This window comes from Erinaceus europaeus, chromosome 1 (genome assembly GCF_950295315.1).
Source record: "Erinaceus europaeus chromosome 1, mEriEur2.1, whole genome shotgun sequence".
Classification (NCBI taxonomy): Eukaryota; Metazoa; Chordata; class Mammalia; order Eulipotyphla; family Erinaceidae; genus Erinaceus; species Erinaceus europaeus.
This window is the reverse complement of record NC_080162.1, coordinates 28,737,384-28,755,185: the sequence shown is the minus strand read 5'-3', so window position 1 is coordinate 28,755,185 and position 17,802 is coordinate 28,737,384. Positions and strand designations below refer to the sequence as shown.

The following is a 17,802-nucleotide window of genomic DNA, read 5'->3' as shown; positions in this document are numbered from 1 at the left end:
CCCTTCTAAGCCACACCTATTCCTATTACAACTTCTGGGTGTCCTTCCCTTTTCCATTTCCCTTTTAGATATGGGAAACAAAGGCCTGGTTTCCTCAGGTCTTCTACAATTTTTTTCCCTCTTAGAGGCAGGGGAAAAATCAAGATTCCTGGTTATTAAAGTTATGGAACCCAGTGAAAGTGGGGCCTTCCCTTCCCCTAACAATACCTGTGTGCCCTCCCCCTCGTTACCATTACACACTTCTGGGAGGCATTGAATTTATTAAGGAGAGATGGGCTAATAAGAAGCAAAGCTTTGTATTAATGTACCAAGTGTGTCTTTGCAGAGTGTTTATTCAAGCTGGACTTAGCATTTACTGGACATGCCCTGGATGCTGTAGGGGTACCCAGAATGACCTGCCCTGTGTCACTGACAGTGGCTTGGATGTCCATCACTAGCCTATCTTCTAAGTTCTGGGTTTAGGTTTTTGTTCCATACTTGTTCTAACCTACATTTGTTCGAGCTACCTGAGAACTCAAGCCACAGTAGGCAGAAACTACCTCCTTTAAAAAAAAAAAAATGACATGTTTTCCATTAATACAAATGCTCCTCCACAGCTTAAAATTTGTATCAGAAATTAAACTGTTCAGCAATTTGTGAATCAAATACTAAATATGGCATCCTTCATATGTAATGTAATCATGGTCTATATGTAAATTTTGGAAGAATATACTTACTTGAATGTGATTCCAGCTGTGCTTTATTATTTTCTTTGTTAAAGTAGATAGAAATCTAGGGGAGAAATGAGCAAGCACAATTAATTAGGCAAGATTTTTATCTTTGGCTTAAGTTAGAAAAATTGCTAAGAGAAACTACAAAAATCTCAATTAAAACAACTAGCCAGATTTTATTTTTCAGTGTTAAGAAAGCCCCCCCAAAAATTGCATGAATAAAAGAAATATATATTTGGGGATGACACCATCTTGACATTTCCAGGCATTCTTTTCTAAATATATTCTTTATCTATGCTGTCTTGTAATACTTTTAATATAATTAAAAGCACATAATGAGTGCCAGACTTGTCAATTTCAACAACAAAGTGCTGAAATTTGCAGTGAAACTGAGAGATCCATCTCCCACACATTGTAATGAATAGGTTCATAAAAGGAAAATAGTTTAATTACATTTTAGTTCATGGATTGTTAATAGGCTGGAGTAGCTAAATTGAATAATGTGATTCTGGTAATAATTATGTGTAAATGAACTTGTTTAAATGATATTTTACAGCTTCTTTATAAAATTACAGCTAGAGGCAATCCAGTGATAGACAGACAAAGGCCATGCAAAAATTATCATAAACTATTAGCTTGTTTGCAAAGGGTTTTATGTTAATCTTTTAGTACTTAAAGCAATCTGCAATTAACATATCATGGGGAGCTGCCTCCAAGCAAAGGCATGCAAATTGAAGTGCTTAGATAAAAAGCCATTCACATTGGGGGTAAAAAAGAAAGGAGAAGAAAAAAAAAAAAAAAGAAAAGAAAAGAAAAAGAAAAAAAACCAAAGAAAGGGTGGCAAAGTACTCAGAAGGTACTGGTTTTATATTTGAGATTAAGGAGGTGTAATGATTGTGTTATCTAACTATGGCTGTAATTAAAGCTTTTCTCTTGCAGACATGACAATAGATACCGTATTGATTTCGGTGTTTTAATTGTGAAAGTCATTTTATTTCAGGGCAGAAGATATGAATAGCCTGAATCAAAGGGCTAGAAGATTGCTTTGTTGATAGTACTTGTTCAACAGCTGCCTGGCTGCTTAATACACAAATGTGGAGAATGCAGAGAGACCCAGGGAGGTGCTGGGTTTTGTAATTCTCCTGCTGGCTTCCTTTCCTTTTATGAAAAAGGCTAGGATCTGGGTTCTGATTGTAAACAAACAGCCTTTTCATACTTCAGAGATGTTTTTCCTCCCCAACATTGCAGAACAAAAGAAGTCATAAAGGTCCTTGAACTAACTTTACTACTGCTCCTTTTAAGCTATATAAGTTTAAACAAAGCAATGAAACCACCCTTGCTAGCTTAGATTGCACCTCACTAATGGACAACAAAAGTTTCCAAGTGGCTTCTATACTTATTATCACAACTAGTCTTATGACAGGAACAGTTTGTTGAGGAGAGATTGGATTATTTACATTAAGGACATATCCACAAAATCTCACACACAATTAGTTTGAGATTAGGACTTTGCTATCAGTTTCTATAAACAAACTCTAGGTGGGAAATTAAGTGAGGGAAAAACAATTCCAGAGCAAAGGGAATTCTAATAAAATGAAAATAATGTGGGTTTTTTTCAAGGCTTCTTGGATATTTCTTTTAGAACAGTTTAGAATAGAGGTGAAACTCAATGTTTACTAATTATTTTCACTTAGACTATACGTAGCTCTTTTGTTCCTTGAAGTACTGGACGACATATTTCAACACATCTGAAAAATAGTAATGTTGGTTTGGGGAAAATTAATTCTTTTAAATTATATAGTTTAACCAGACACTGGTGTTGGGGAGATAGCTCAGTGGCCTTGCATGTGTGAGTCACTGGTTTTGACCTCTGACACTACATGCGACTCTGGAGTACCTCTTCACACATAAATGGACACCAAGTTATTACAAAACTAAGAAGAATAAAATCATTAATCCTTACTTAGGGCCCCACACACCATTTTTAAAAATATTTTACTGACCTCTAATGAGAATGCCCAGTAAAGTTGATGAAATGACCATCATTTTAACAATGAAACAGGCATAGAGAAGCTAAAGATGGAGTCTTGTCAGATATGGAGTCAGTTTAGGGTGCCAGGAAGTCTGTCTCCAGAGCCTAGAGGTTTAACTTCTGCATAAGCAGGGAAGTGCAAAAGCTGGAAAGCAGATGCATTGTAGATTGTAATTTATCACTTGTAGAGACAAAGTTGAAAGGCATCTTAGAGATCCTGCCCAGGTCCTTAACCTTTTAATGCATGGGTTCCTTTGATAGTCCAGTTTCCTCTTTCAGATATATAAGTTGCAAAGAAAATTATTTACAAATACTAACATCAAAATGTTTAAAATGCAAATTTATAACATTGATGTATGTGCTTCTTTATTAGCATAGATAACAAGATCTAATTATAGGTATAATGATCTGGGAGGAGATCAAGTCAGTGGATAGAGCGCAGGGCTTGCATGTGTGAGGCAGCTAGTTCAGTCCCTCAAAACACTTGTCAGAACAGTGTTGTAGTAGTGTTCTAGATCTTTCTATCTCATAAAATAAACAAATAGACCTTTGAAGAATAGAAGCAGTTTTAACTGTAATTTCAAAGCAGTGGTGAATGTAAATGGTAGCACCTCAGGTCTCTACAATCATGTGACAGAAATACCTGTATTTTTGTGGGTGGTATTTTGTTACCTACATTTACTAATATAATCAAAGATGATGTTAAAGTTCCCTTAGAAGTTATTGAAAATAGGGAGTTGGGTGGTAGTGCAGCAGCTTAAGCGCACGTGGCATGAAGTGCAAGGATCAGTTCAAGCCCTGGGCTCCCCACCTGCAGGAGAGTCGCTTTACAGGTGCTGAAGCAGGTCTGCAGGTGTCTGTCTTTCTCTCCCCTTCACTGTCTTCCCCTCCTCTCTCCACTTCTCTCTGTCCTATCCAACAACAACAACAATAACTACAACAATAAAAAAACAACAAGGGCAACAAAAGGGAAAATAAATAATATTAAAAATTATATAAAAAGAAGTTATTGAAAATAAATGTATTTTATGTAATCTAAATTATATATTAATTACAAGTACATTTATATGTATGTACAAAAATAATTTTCCCACTAAAGTTCATAGATCTCTGAATTCTAAAGGTGTGGAACACAGGTTTAAAACACTTGATTTTGGGAGTCGGGTAGTAGCGCAGCAGGTTAAGTGCATGTGGCGTAAAGCGCAAGGACTGGCATAAGGATCCCAGTTCAAGCCCCAGGCTCCCCACCTATAGGGGAGTCACTTCACAGGTGGTGAAGAAGGTCTGCAGGTGTCTATCTTTCTCTCCCCCTCTGTCTTCCCCTCCTCTTTCCATTTCTCTCTGTCCTATCTAACAACGATGACATTAATAACAACAACAACAACAATAATAACTACAACAACAATAAAGAGACATGGGCAACAAATGGAAAATAAATAAATAAATAATTTAAAAAATAATAAAAAAATAAAACACTTGATTTTACATATTAGGAAACAGATCAGGGATTCAATGGCCCAAGGTTATTAGGTTCTCAGAGAATTTAATAAAAACTTAAAATATTGACTGTCAGCATAATCCCCATTTTAAGACTGTTGCTTATGATGACATGCTCTTGGGGTACTGGACATTTTTGTTTTTCTAATACTGTCCTTTGTACACACACACACACTTTGCCATGCATGAGAATCCAGATTCCAGTCCCCAGAATACCACAAGGAAACATCTGCACTTGGAATCCTTGAGTGTATTTGGAATAGTGCTGTGGTTTCTCGCCTTCTCTCTCTCTCCCTCCCTCCCTCTCTCTCTCTCTCTCTTTGTCTCTGTCTCTCTCTCTTTACCTAGCTGACTCTGATCCTCTAAAATAATTGTAGTGATAATAATAATAATAATGACAAATGATTCCCCTGGGAGTACTAGAATTCTGCAGGAGCTAATTCCCTAAGAATAACAATAACTGAAAAAACAAAAAGACAGAAAGGCAAAATCAGAGTTTTCCTCTGGGGAGGGCTGCACAAAGCCAGAGAGAGGGGCCACATGCACTCCAGATTAGATATTCTGTGATGTCAATCAAAATTTGAAAACTTTCTATTTAAAACAGCAAGAATGTATATTCCTTATACCTATATCTTAGTTATCTAGGGATGTTATACCAATACACCCTTAATTAGGTAGTTTAAAGGATAGCCACTAGCTTCTTCTTCAGTTCTGGAGACGTGAAGGGAGACCAGAGTATCAACATGGTAGGGACCTTGGTGTGAACTGTTTTCTTTACGTGGTGGAGAGATATCAGCTGTTCTCTTCCTATAAGAGCATTAATCCCACTCATATGTGCTTTACTCCAATTATCTAGTTATCTTCCTGAAACCCACTTCGGAATGCCATCACACTAGAGATTAGGCTTCAATGTATGAATTCGTGGGACTGAAAAGTCATAGACATTCAGTTCATAGCAACATCTCCTCTCTGCATGACCTTTGTAAGTCACAGGTAATGCCAAGAGAGACCAACTTAACATTCTTTATCCCTGTTCTAGGGCGAAAGAGAGGCTCTGATAAGTCAGCAGCTAAGTTAGACTCTTTCTCTGTCTTTCCAGTCTTATGAGGCATGTAAGTTGCTTCCCATTTTATTAACTAGAAAACTGAAACTCAAAGACTTTCAGCAAGAGGGGAAACGGATATCACTAGGGTTCGGTGTTTGGGTGAAAACTCCATGAATCCTGGTGGCCACTTTGTTTCTTTATTTGAGATAATTTACAGAAGGAGAGAGAAGAAGAGGGACAGAGAAAGAGGAAGAGAGAGACACACATGAAGCTTCCTCCCTGCAGGTCAAGGGTGGGGGCTTAAATTTAGGTCCTCACACATGGTAACTAGTGGTCTATTTCAGTACTCCACTGCCTGCCCCATTCACCATTTATTAAGTAATAAGCCCAGGAATTTAACTCACATTTGTTACTTCTAATGTCCAATTTTGTTCACAGAGTCTTGTAAAATCTCACAGGAACAGCTAAATTGAAGAGAAAGGGCGAGGCCAGGAAGTGGCAAACCTAGTTAAGTGCACACATTCCAGTGCATAAGGATGCAAGTTCAGGGCCCTAGTCCCATCTGCAAGGGGGAAGTTTCAGGGGTGGTGAAGCAGAGCTGCAGGTGTCTTTCTGTTTCTCTCCCACTCTGTCTCCCCCTCACCTCTCATCTCTCTGTCTCTATCCAATAATAAATACATAAATAGGGAGTTGGGTGGTAGCGCAACGGGTTAAGTGCATGTGGCACAAAGCGCAAGGACCAGCTTAAGGATCTAGGTTCTAGCCCCGGCTCCCCACCTGCAGGGGAGTTGCTTCACAAGTGGTGAAGCAGGTCTGCAGGTGTCTGTCTTTCTCTCCCCCTCTTTCTTCCCCTCCTCTTTCCATTTCTCTCTTTCCTATCAACAACGACGACATCAATAACAACAATAATAACTACAACAACAATAAAAAGACAAGTGCAACAAAAGGGAAAATAAATAACATAAATAAATGAAAATAATAGTAAAAATTTAAAATAGATAAATAATATTTTTAAAATAACTTTATAAAAAAGAATTTAAAAAGAGAAAGCGTTTGACTGAGATAGTTAATAAAGAGTATTTAACCTCATAATGTAGTTGTGAAGTACCAATGTATTAATGTCTGTACAATTCTGGCAATAGTGTGTGCTTTATAAAAATCACTCAAAAATGTTAGCTTGATTCTTCTTATAATCACTCACTATATTGGTTTTGTATGGTTGCCTTAGCAAAGGGAGTGACCTAAAACACCAAAGTATCATTCTTTCACAATAATAGAGACTAGAAGTTCAACTCAAGATATTACCAGGACTGTGTTTTCTTTAAGACTCTGGGTAGAATCCTTTACCTCTGGAGCATCTGGTGGTGGTTTCTATCTTTATTGATACTCCTTTACAGATGCATTATGCCAGTCTCCACCTCTCATCACAAGACCATCTTCTCCTTATCTGTCTTTTCACATGGCATGCTCTGTGTGTCTTTATCACCCCATGAGGACATAGTGAGTTGTATTATTATATAAGGCACACCTGACTCCACTATGACCTCAGCTTAATTACATTTACAATGACCCAAATCTAAAGAAGCTCACATTTAAAGGTACTAAGGTCTAAAACATCAACATATCTCACTGGAGGATACAATTCAATCTCTGACAATTACTAACCATTGCAAATCCAAACTTGACATCTTAGCATATACTAGGATTTCTTCTTGTTTATAGTTTAATGTAGCAGAACTCTCATTTCTCACATTTTGCTCTTCTGTTTTATTTACATTTTAAAAGTTTTAAATATTTATTTATTATTGGATAGAGACGGAGAGGAATTGAGAGTGGTGGGGGAGATAGAGACAGGGAAAGAAGCAGAGAGATAGCTGCAACCCTGCTTCACCACTCATGAAGCTTTTCCCCTGCAAGTGGGAATCAGAGACTTGAACCCAGCTCCTTGTTCACTGTAATGCATGAACCTAACCAGGTGTGCCACCTCCTTGTCCCCTCTCCTGCTTTTCAAAATTTAGATATGTGAAGTTATATGTGCAGCATGAGGAAGAATTGAGCCATCCTTCCACATTTAGACCCAGAGAGGTCAAATCCTCCACCTCTGCACACAGGGTAGGAGCAGTAATCAGCATGCAGAACATGTTCTATAAACAGCTGCAGAAGAAACATACCCTTAAGAGCTATGCAGTAACTAGAATTCCCTAGTCAAGTTACGTCCTGGCAGACACCCAATGATACTCCCCTCCATATTAGGAGCAGCCTTGGAGCAAACTGTGTATTTATCAGTCCTTAATTGGGTTGATGTTTACTCATGATTGGGAACAGATGATTAATTTATTGTAGAGTTCGAGGAGTCAGAGAGTGAGGAGATCATTATAAAGAGGAATTATAATAGAGTTCTCTGCACTTGTGAGTCTGGTAATAAAAGATTGATTGAAATAATTAGATGAGGCTTGGTAACAAATACTATTACATTATGTCTGAATCTTATTTGAATGCATTGGCCTTTTATCTTAAACTTATTAGGAGATGGCTATAGGTTAAGTTGACACCTGATAACTCTTTTACTCCTGCAGAAGCACTAAACTTTGTAAGAGGGACATATATGCTGATGTTTAAAGGCCATGGTTAGGTATCTTAGAACTGGTTTACAATTTGATTCTTAAATTAAATTGAAAACATAGTTCTTTGCAATAGCAGCATTGAGGGGTGCTTAAATTTTAGTATTGTCATTATCCTAGATCATGTTCTTTCTACACTATTGTGGTCACCTTCACATCTTTATTTTGGCCAGAGTCACCTTAAAAAATAGGAAATAGCATGAAAGCATGGTGGGAGAATGAAGATATAAGCAAGCTATCTTTTAATTTAAAACAACTATATGATATCTACTATATCTGATATCCAGCAATAAAAGCCTATTTTCTATTAAAACACCCGATGACCCTTTTCAAGTTTATACATGTTTTTGTATTAATTCTTCGGATCTGTGAACATGATCTGATTCAGGAAAAAGTATAACTAAATACCTTGAGATCATACTGGCTCATACAAACATACTTTACATTTAGTGATAAATATCCTTAGAACAGATATTCAGAAAAAAAAGATAGAGAGTAGAAGATTATGTGAAGACAGCTGCATGGACTAGAGTTAGGAAGCCACACACGAGGAACTACCTGCAGTGGAATCTCCAGAAGTTGGAAGTTGTCAGGTAATATTATTTTTTATATATATATAATTATTTATTTATTTCCTTTTGTTGCCCTTGTTGTTTTCTTATTGTTGTAATTCTTATTGTTGTTGTTACTGATGTCGTTGTTGGATAGGACAGAGAGAAATGGAGAGAGGAGGGGAAGACAGAGAGGGGGAGGGAAAGATAGACACCTGAAGACCTGCTTCACCACTTGTGAAGCGACTCCCCTGCAGGTGGGGAGCCGGGGTTTGAAACAGGATCCTTCCGCTTGTCCTTGCGCTTTGCACTGCGTGTGCTTAACCCGCTGCGCCACCGCCGGACTCCCGTCAGGTAATATTCTATTGTATGACTTCTCATGGGAGTATGACCCTACCAGATTTAACTTTAGATCTCTGCTGAATGTAACTATGCTAGAATACATTTGGTAGAATACATTTCTGCTTTTAGTGTGTGTGTGTGAGAAAGAGGGGTGGGGGGAGAGATGGTGGAGAGATGGGAGAGCAAGAGCGGGAGAAAGAGTGGAGTATCACTTTGTCATTTATGGTTTTTGGCTTTTTTTTTTTTTTTTTTTGCTTCAGATTTATGACTGGGGCTTGGTGCCTGAACTACAAATCCACTACTCTTGGCCAGCTACCTTTTTTTTTCTGTTTTATTGGATAGGACCGAGAGAAATTGAGAGAGAAGAGATACAGAGGGAGAGAGAAGGAGTTGCTTCACTGCTTGTGAAGTGCCCCCCCCCCCACTTTGGAGAGTGGGGGCAGATCTGAACCAGAATCCTTTTGTGAATCCTTGCGCTTTTGTACTATCTAAGCTTAACCTGGTGTGCTACCGCCTAACCCCCCGTCTTTTTTTGTTTTTGTGTGATACCAGGAAGAAAACACAAAGCCTTAACTGTATGCACTTAATCATTGAGCCACCTCATATGCCCATGTTTTAAACCACCAAGTGTATGGTAATTTGGTACAGTAGCCCTAGGAAGGTAACATGCCAGCTACATGATAAATTTGTTTGACATTAGGCAAATCTCTTCATCTTCCTTTTTTTTATGAGTCATTTCTTTTTTTTAATATTTATTTATTTCCTTTTGTTGCCCTTGTTGTTTTATTGTTGTAGTTATTATTATTGTTGTTGTTATTAATGTCATCCTTGTTGGATAGGACAGAGAGAAATGGAGAAAGAAGGGGAAGACAGAGAGGGGAAGAGAAAGACACCTGTAGATCTGCTTCACCACCTGTGAAGAGAGTCCCCTGTAGGTGGGAAGCCAGGGGCTTGAATCAAGTTCCTTACGTGGTCCTTGTGCTTTGTGCCATGTGTACTTAACCCACTGTGCTACCATCCGACTACCTCTCTTCATCTTTCTAAGCCTCACTTTCCTCATCTATAAAACTTTGATCATTAAATTCATCTCCCAAATAAGTGAAAACTGAATGCAATAAGTTATGAAAACTTGTCCAACCCGGTGCCTGGTACATTGTGGATAGTCAATACATATTAGAATCCTTCTCCTCCCACATCCCACCTTTTTCTGTACATAGCATTTCAACTTGAAAGTTCTTTCATCTTCTACTCCTCCTAAAATGTCTATAAAATCAACAATCCTTCCTTGAGGAATGTTCTGTTCCTATGGCTATGAAATTAGAGGAGAAATCATGCCACAGCTGGTATTCTTAAGGCAATTGGGTATGAACCATATAGATATGAAACATTTTAAAGAAATTCACTGAACATAGCCCTGGCATGAAGTAGCTGAAGTCCGTATTGGAGACTGAGTGTAGCTGGTCAGCTGAAATCTGTTGTCTTCACACAGAGAGGTTTCTGGGTAGACTGCCAGCCCTAGAGAATAGTTACATGGAAGAGTATTCCCTGCAATATTGTGTGCTGCAGTAAGCCACTGAAGTAAATGACTTGCTGAACATCTCTGGTTCACTGATTTTAGGTCTAGAAGGTCATGATTGACCACATCTCAACCAATACAGGATGGAGAAATAAGTACTGTAATTGAGAGCATGATTGTCCAAAATTAATGTCTTCAGAGGAACTTGATCTTCAGAAATAGAAAGATGTGAAGTGTAGATTTCTTTTCCCTCCTTAATTAACTGCATGATCTTGGGTCAGTCATCCAATATTTCTGTGGTTTCTTCTGAATGGTGAGCATCATGGGGAGAGAAAGTAAAGATGGGAGACAATGGTGGTAGATAGGAGTACATATTGTCTTTGCTATTGAGTTTATCTAGTTTGACAAATAAATCTTAGCACTAATGTAAAACACAAGTCAGATGAACAGTCTAATTTTGTCATCATTACAATGTTAGGTTTTTTTTCTATTTATTTATCAGTTTAGGTTATAGTTGGTAACATTTATTGCATTTATTGCATGGCTGACTACCATGTACCATGCACTGAAGACTCTACATGCATGTTACCACCACATCACCACAACCCTCTGTCAGTTTCTTCTTCTAGCGTTTGCCCTTCTTCCGTAGCCAGTCAACAGGTCAGGCTGAAAGCTGTCAGGAGCTGCTTGTTGCTGGCTTTGAAAGTGACTGGGATCCATGTGGATTCAGTCGGCTAGGAAGGATCGTCAGTTTCCCCAATGAATGGGTACTCACGGGATGCACCACGAGAAGGTCGATCCAATGCATCCAATGATCCTTTTGTACTCCTCTGTCAGTATGTTATATGTGAAGAAGAAGGTAAGGGGGAGAGATTTGGAAACTTGACTGAAAGTCCAGTGTTTGGTTTTCCATAATATCTTCAGAAATCATATTCAAGGGGGTCAGGCACAAGGACCTGGGTTTAAGCCCAGCCCCTGGCCCCCACCTGCAGTGGGGAGGCTTCATGCATGGTGAAGCAGGGCTGCAGGTGACTCTCTTTCTCTCTCACTTTATGTTTCACCTTCTCCTCTCAATTTCTCTCTGTCCTATCAATATAAATAAATAAGTAGAGGGGAGTCAGGCGGTAGTGCAGCAGGTTAAGTGCAGGTGGCGCCAAACGCAAGGACCGGTGAAAGGATCCCGGTTCAAGCCCCCGGCTCCCCACCTGCAGGGGAGTTGCTTCACGGGCGGTGAAGCAGGTCTGCAGGTGTCTTTCTCTCCCCCCTCTCTGTCTTCTTCTCCTCTCTCCATTTCTCTCTGTCCTAGCCAACAACAATGACATCGATAATAACTACAATAAAACAACAAGGGCAACAAAAGGGAATAAATGAATAAATATAAAAAAAAAATTTTTTAAGTCTTAAAAAAATAAATAAGTAGAATCCAGATATTTTGCCCCAAGATTCCACTGCTAAAGTTATTATTCATCAAACAAAGGAATACAGTACTCACTGGTAGTAGAAATAAGTATTGTCTAATATTATTTTAAATGTTTATTTATTGGATAGAACCAGAGAAAAATTGAGGTGGAAGGTGAAGATAACAAGAGAGTGAGCATTGCTTCACCCCTGTGAAGCTTTTCCCAGGCAGACACTTGCACCTGAGTCCTTGTATATTGTAACATGTGTGCTCAACCAGGTGAGTCACCACCCAGCCCTACCTGATGTTATTTTTGTGCATGTATTGAAGGAAATTAAACTCAGTAGTCCTGTATGGATAACATTATTTCAAAGAACATGCTTCATATGTGTGTGTGTGCATGTATATGTGTGGGTATAGAGAACTAGAACATCAAAGTGGCATGTGATGTATGTACCAGGCATCAAACTTGGAACATTATACTTGCAAATCATACTCTGTCCACTAAGCTACCTCCCAACCTACTCAAAGACCATGTTTCTAAGGACATGTTTTCCTCCCAGCTTAGAGTAGGACTTTTTAAGAGTTTTAGGGATTCTCCAACTCCTCCAATATTATATTCATAGTTAAAACATGTTTTCTTTTGATTTCTAATCTGCCGACTGTTCTCTTTAAAATGAAAAGACCTTTAAACATTGGGTATTTAGGGGACTGCAAGCAGTGGAGCAGTGCTTGAAAGCAGAAACCAGAGAAAAGTATGCTAATCTACAGCTGACTCTGGGCAGTGATAGAATCTGAAGATGTCTGGTCCTTTTAGAGTTGCCAGAAGCACAGATAGTAGTGAGTGCAGCAGAATTATGGCCCTGAATCAGTCCAAATGGTATTGCTTATATAAAACAAAAGCCTTTTCAATTATAATCTCACTTTAAAAGGTGCGTAGGATTGAAACAAGATGACTTGAAGTCAGAGACCAGTAACTATACTCTGTTCTTTTCAATGTAATCAAACACTTCTTGGTCCTAAAGTCCAGGGTGGGGGGGGCACTTTTATAACTCCTAGGCAAGTGTGGATATAGCTGAGGCATGTGGGGAAACAATAAAGAAGAGGCAGCAAACGATAGAGATGGGTGTGGTCTAGGAGATACTCTAATCAGTCAATCAGAAACTGCGATTAGATGAAGTGTTAATATATTTGAGGGAAAGTGATGAATCAAAATGCCTTTAAAAGTGTGTAGTTTCCATTTATACACTCCTCATGCTGTGCTATTTTTCTCAGTCAGCTTTACTCATTCAACTCACCTTATAATAATTTTTTTCTTGTCTATTTTATTTTGTCACAGAGTATAATGATGTGGCTCAGTTGAGCCTGCATGGTGAATCTACCACAACCTGTAGTTATTGTTTTTCCTTTTTGTTTTTTAATAGGAGAGAGAGAGAAAGAGAGAGAGAGAGAGAGAGAGAGAGGGAGGGAAGAGAGAGAGAACGTTAACCTGTACCACTACTCCCCTACTCAGGAAGATTTCCTCCTACTGATGAAGATTGTGGGTTTGAAGCTAGGTCTTGATTCTTCCCCTTCCTCCTTCCTCTTTCCTCCTTCCTCCTTCCTCCTTCCTCCTTCTTCCTTCCTTCTTCCTTCTCCTCCTCCTCCTCCTTCTCCTCCTCCTCCTCCTCCTCCTCCTCATTCTTTCTCTGTTTTTTTTTTTTTTTTAACTAGAGCACTGATTAGCTCTGGCTCATGGTGGTGGTGCAGGGGGATTGAACCTGGGACTTCAGAGCCTCAGGCACAAGACTCTCTTTGCATAACCATTATGCTACCTACCCTTGCCCACATCTTGGTTCTTAGTAGCATGTGTGCTCTATCTGCTGTGCCACTATCTGCCCCCTCCATGTTGTTCTTCTCCTTTTTGCCTCTCACCCTGTCATTCTTGCCTCAACTATTCCTAAGGTGTTTAAGAAATCAGTCTCTGATTTTTTCTCAAGTTGGGAAGTAGTGTGTGGACAGAAGGAATTTATACAAGTGATTTACATTGATTACTAATTTTAGTGTTAGAAAAATAAAATCACAATTTCTGATTTCTAACAATATTTCCCCACATTGCTTCCCTTTCTTTAAGGCACTCTTGAGACATTTCCTCTGAACTTGAGTCTGAATTTTTAGACAGAATTTTTAATCTTGGGTAAAGTGGTTGCCTACTGACCACAAAACTATAGAGTACAGTTGGTTGGACTAGGTTGTGGAAGCTGTTGTAGACTAAGAACAGTCACTATGTGGGAAACTATTCTTTTAAAATGTTCAGTGTAGATAAAGTTAGAATTATTTAGCTAGAAAAACACATACTAGAAATCCATTCATAGAATGTGATGATGAATCATTGACAAGGACCATACCCCTTTCCATCTGTATATATTGAAGACCTTCCTTTTTGTTATGAGACTACTATGTCCTCACATGATCTTCTACCACCTAACTATTGAAATTGGTCTTGAATTTGTGACTTGTTGATCAAGTAAGGTGTTAGCGAACACGAGTTAGTAGAGAATTAGATATCATTTGAGTATTAGGTTTTTCTTTTCGAAGCCATATCGATTGATATATACATATATATATATATATATACTCTTTTTTCCCTTTATTGAGGGATTAATGTTTTACATTTGACAGTGAATACAGTAGTTTTTACATGCATAACATTTCTCAGTTTTCCACATAACAGTACAGTCACTATTTGGAAAACTTATTTTTAAATGTTGAGTGTAGATAAAGTGTTAGGTTTTGACCTATTTCTTTACACACTTAGACTGTCGTTTTGGGATGTCTACTGGAAGTTGAGAACAACTGTAATAGAAAGCCATCCCAGTAGATACCTAGTAGTCCAGGAATCCCCTGGATAGCCTGCCATTTCACTATGAGTACATGAATAATTTCAGGTGAAACGTGAGAGCCACCTAGATAGTCCAGACCAAAGTTATGGCCAAAAGAACTATGAACAAATATGATGGCTATTGTTTGAAGTACTAAGCTTGTGGCAGTATGTTATAGTAACTGAGAGGCCTACAATTTATTCCAGTATTTATCTCTTTAGACAGTCATTCAGATTCACAAGAATTATGAAACAAAAATTTTAGATACCCTTTTTCTCAAATTTAACTTGGTCTGGGAAGGGAGGAAGATGGAACTTCTTTTTGTTATCCTATTCTATTATCATTTTTTGAGGAAATATTGATTCATAAGATTTTTATTGTCACAAGAGTACATTCACACATTTTCCAATATTAAATTTTATTTCCTATGGACAAATCTTCCCAATTTTGGTCTTAGCTCCTGCTGACTTCCCTACTATGAGCCCAGACTCTGTTTAGGAGGGGGTCTTGTCTCCTGGATAAGACTACCTCTTCCTTTTGGTGCTTTGGTACAGAGATGTCGGACATTAAGCCAGCTCCCCCTACTTCACCCTGCATTGCTAATACTATGGCCTATTTACATAATCATTGTTTTGCCTGGAAGATCCCCACCCATTCCATTCCTTCGATCTATCATCTTCAAGTCCCGCCCTGCCTGCAGGGTAACATTAATCCCACCAGTTAAAACCATCGCAACAGTTGCTAAGGAAGTTTATACCTTCCCAGCCCACTTTTGCCTTTCTCCACACCCTTTCCTAGCCTTTTCCATTTCTGACTTGCCACTTCCTATTCTATCTTATAAAAGTGTTGTATCTGATCGATAAAGTTAGCATTACCTCGTGCGCACGTGTTTGGTTCCTGAGTCATCTATCTCCTGAGTCATTGAGTGAGTAGCAGCCCAGGTTGGCTCCAGTCGAGTTTTCTCCAACCTAGAGAGTATGCGCCCGGGAAGAAGCACCTCCTTGCTAGCCCGTCACAGAGATGGTAGCAAATGTCCTGTTTGCTATTAGACCAGATGTCCTAATATTGCTATTCTCAAAGACAATTTTTTTCTCGTTTGCTATTTCAGTTCTAATACCTTTAAATTAGTATTCTGTATTGAATTCTATTGATTTACCTATCCTGGAGTTCTGCTCTCTTTATTGTATCTCCATCTTAACACAGTAAGATTCAAGGTTAGAAAGAACAGTATAATACAACTCATTTCATGAAGAAACATTTAATGGAGATGATACTTTATCTTTGTGTGATTGATGTAACGTTATTCAGTAAGGGTATGTTCATTTTTGCTAAGAAGTTTTGAGTTGCAAGGTATTCCTACATACTATGTTTCCTGAAATTTTGTGAAAGAGAGATACATGGTAATAGTGAATTCAGATTTCCTTCTTTCTTTTTTCTTGGACCTAAGGTGTTGTTCAGCAGTATTTTTTAAAAATTTTATTACTGATTTAATATTGATTTACAAAATTACATGTCAATAGGGATACAATTCCATACCATTACCACCACCAGAGTTCTGAATATCTAGTTCTTCCATTGCAATCCATAGCGGTTCTCCTAAGGTTGCAGAAAGGTGTTAATTATCATCTCTACAACTATCTGTTTACATTTATACACAATTGCCCCCTTTTTCTTCCAGGTCCAGTCCTCTCTTCTCCTCCAAGCTACACATAACCCTTTTACTATATCCAAATATCTCTCCATTTTTTCTCTCTCTCTGGGTCCTGATAGAGCTAGAATTCAGAGCCCTCTTTTTCTTTTCCTCCTATTACTTCTCTCCCACTGAAAATGTGGATCAAAATTGTTTTGAGGATGCAGAAGGTAGGAATTCTAGCTTCTCTAGTTGCTTCTAGCTGGACATGGGCTTTGACAAGCTGATCCATACCCCCAGTCTGTTTCTGTTTTTCCATACTGGGGTAGAGCTCTGGAAAGGTAAAGTTCCAGGACATATTGGTTAGGTCATCTGACCAGTGAAGTCAAGATAGAATTATGATAGCATCTGCAACTTAATGTCTGGAAGGTGGCAGGATATAAAGCAAGACAAAACAGATAATTAATAGGAAAAAAAAAAGTAGGAACAGAATGGATTATATTAGGGATCTTGAAAGGAAATCCTTTTTTAGGCATGTTTCTAAGGGCCCGTGACTATGGTAATTTTTGCTTGAGTTGAATAACTAGCTTGAAGTTGGAAAAAGATACTGCCTGAGAAAATGGTGTCAGAGTAGAGAAAAGGGCTAGAAAGTTGAACTAGGGCAGAAAGTAGCTCCCATTCTTGAAAAAAATTCTATGAGTAAAATGAACTATTTACCTCCATCCACCTGACCCAAGGCCCATATATATTTTTATATTTAGCACAAGAGTAACCCATGAGTAACCTGTTGAGTCCTGTGTAACCCATGAGTCCCTGTTGATCTAAACTTGCAGTTCATAGTCACAGCTGGGAACATTGTATGTTACAATTATTTCAAGACTAGTCTTCCTTGAGTGGCAGAGCTGGATACCCCAGCCTCCCTTTGGAGACTGGGGCAGTCCCTACTATTACTGCTTTATGGTGAAGGTAAGGCCTGGGAAGGTCCACAAGAGGACTTATGATGATGCTTCTGATGGGGGTGACCAGTGGTGGTGGATAAAAGGGTCTAATAGAGGTCTAGGTCCATCATATTTGTGTGGGAATCCAAGGATTCCCTGACTAGGACCCCAAATGATAAGGTGGTGTGATATTGACCAAAAGGGCCATTATTAAGTGAGACAGTCTCTTGACCTTATCGAACTTTTATAGTCAGTCCTCTCTTTATCTGATGACCTTAGACTTTCTTCCAGTTGTTTAAGCCTTGTCATTTGTTGAACTCAAACAGAATTAGATTTTTGGGATCTGTCTTCTTTGGGTCTTTCTGTTAGAAGTAAATTCAGATTTCTTTATTGAAAAATATATAACCCACAAAAATTCAGTGGCATGATATCACCCAAATAGTGTAGAATAGTAGCTTTCAACAAGGGCAGGTTTATCTCCAGGGGACATTTAATTAATTATATCTAGAGACATGTTTATATTTACTCCCAGGATATGGGTGTACTATTGGAATTTAGTGAGAATAGGGTAAAGATTCTGCCAAACATTCTATCATTTACAGGACACACCTAAAAACAAAGAATTTTGTGGTTTAAATACTAATTCTGGTAAGACTGAAA

The 17,802-nt window shown here is 38.5% G+C and overlaps 1 protein-coding gene across 1 annotated transcript in view; it reads left to right on the top strand.

The window, feature by feature from the left end:
• The window catches only part of LRMDA (leucine rich melanocyte differentiation associated), a 1,384,659-nt gene that overhangs the window by 1,044,733 nt on the left and 322,124 nt on the right, over nucleotides 1-17,802 (top strand). The window lies entirely within an intron of this gene.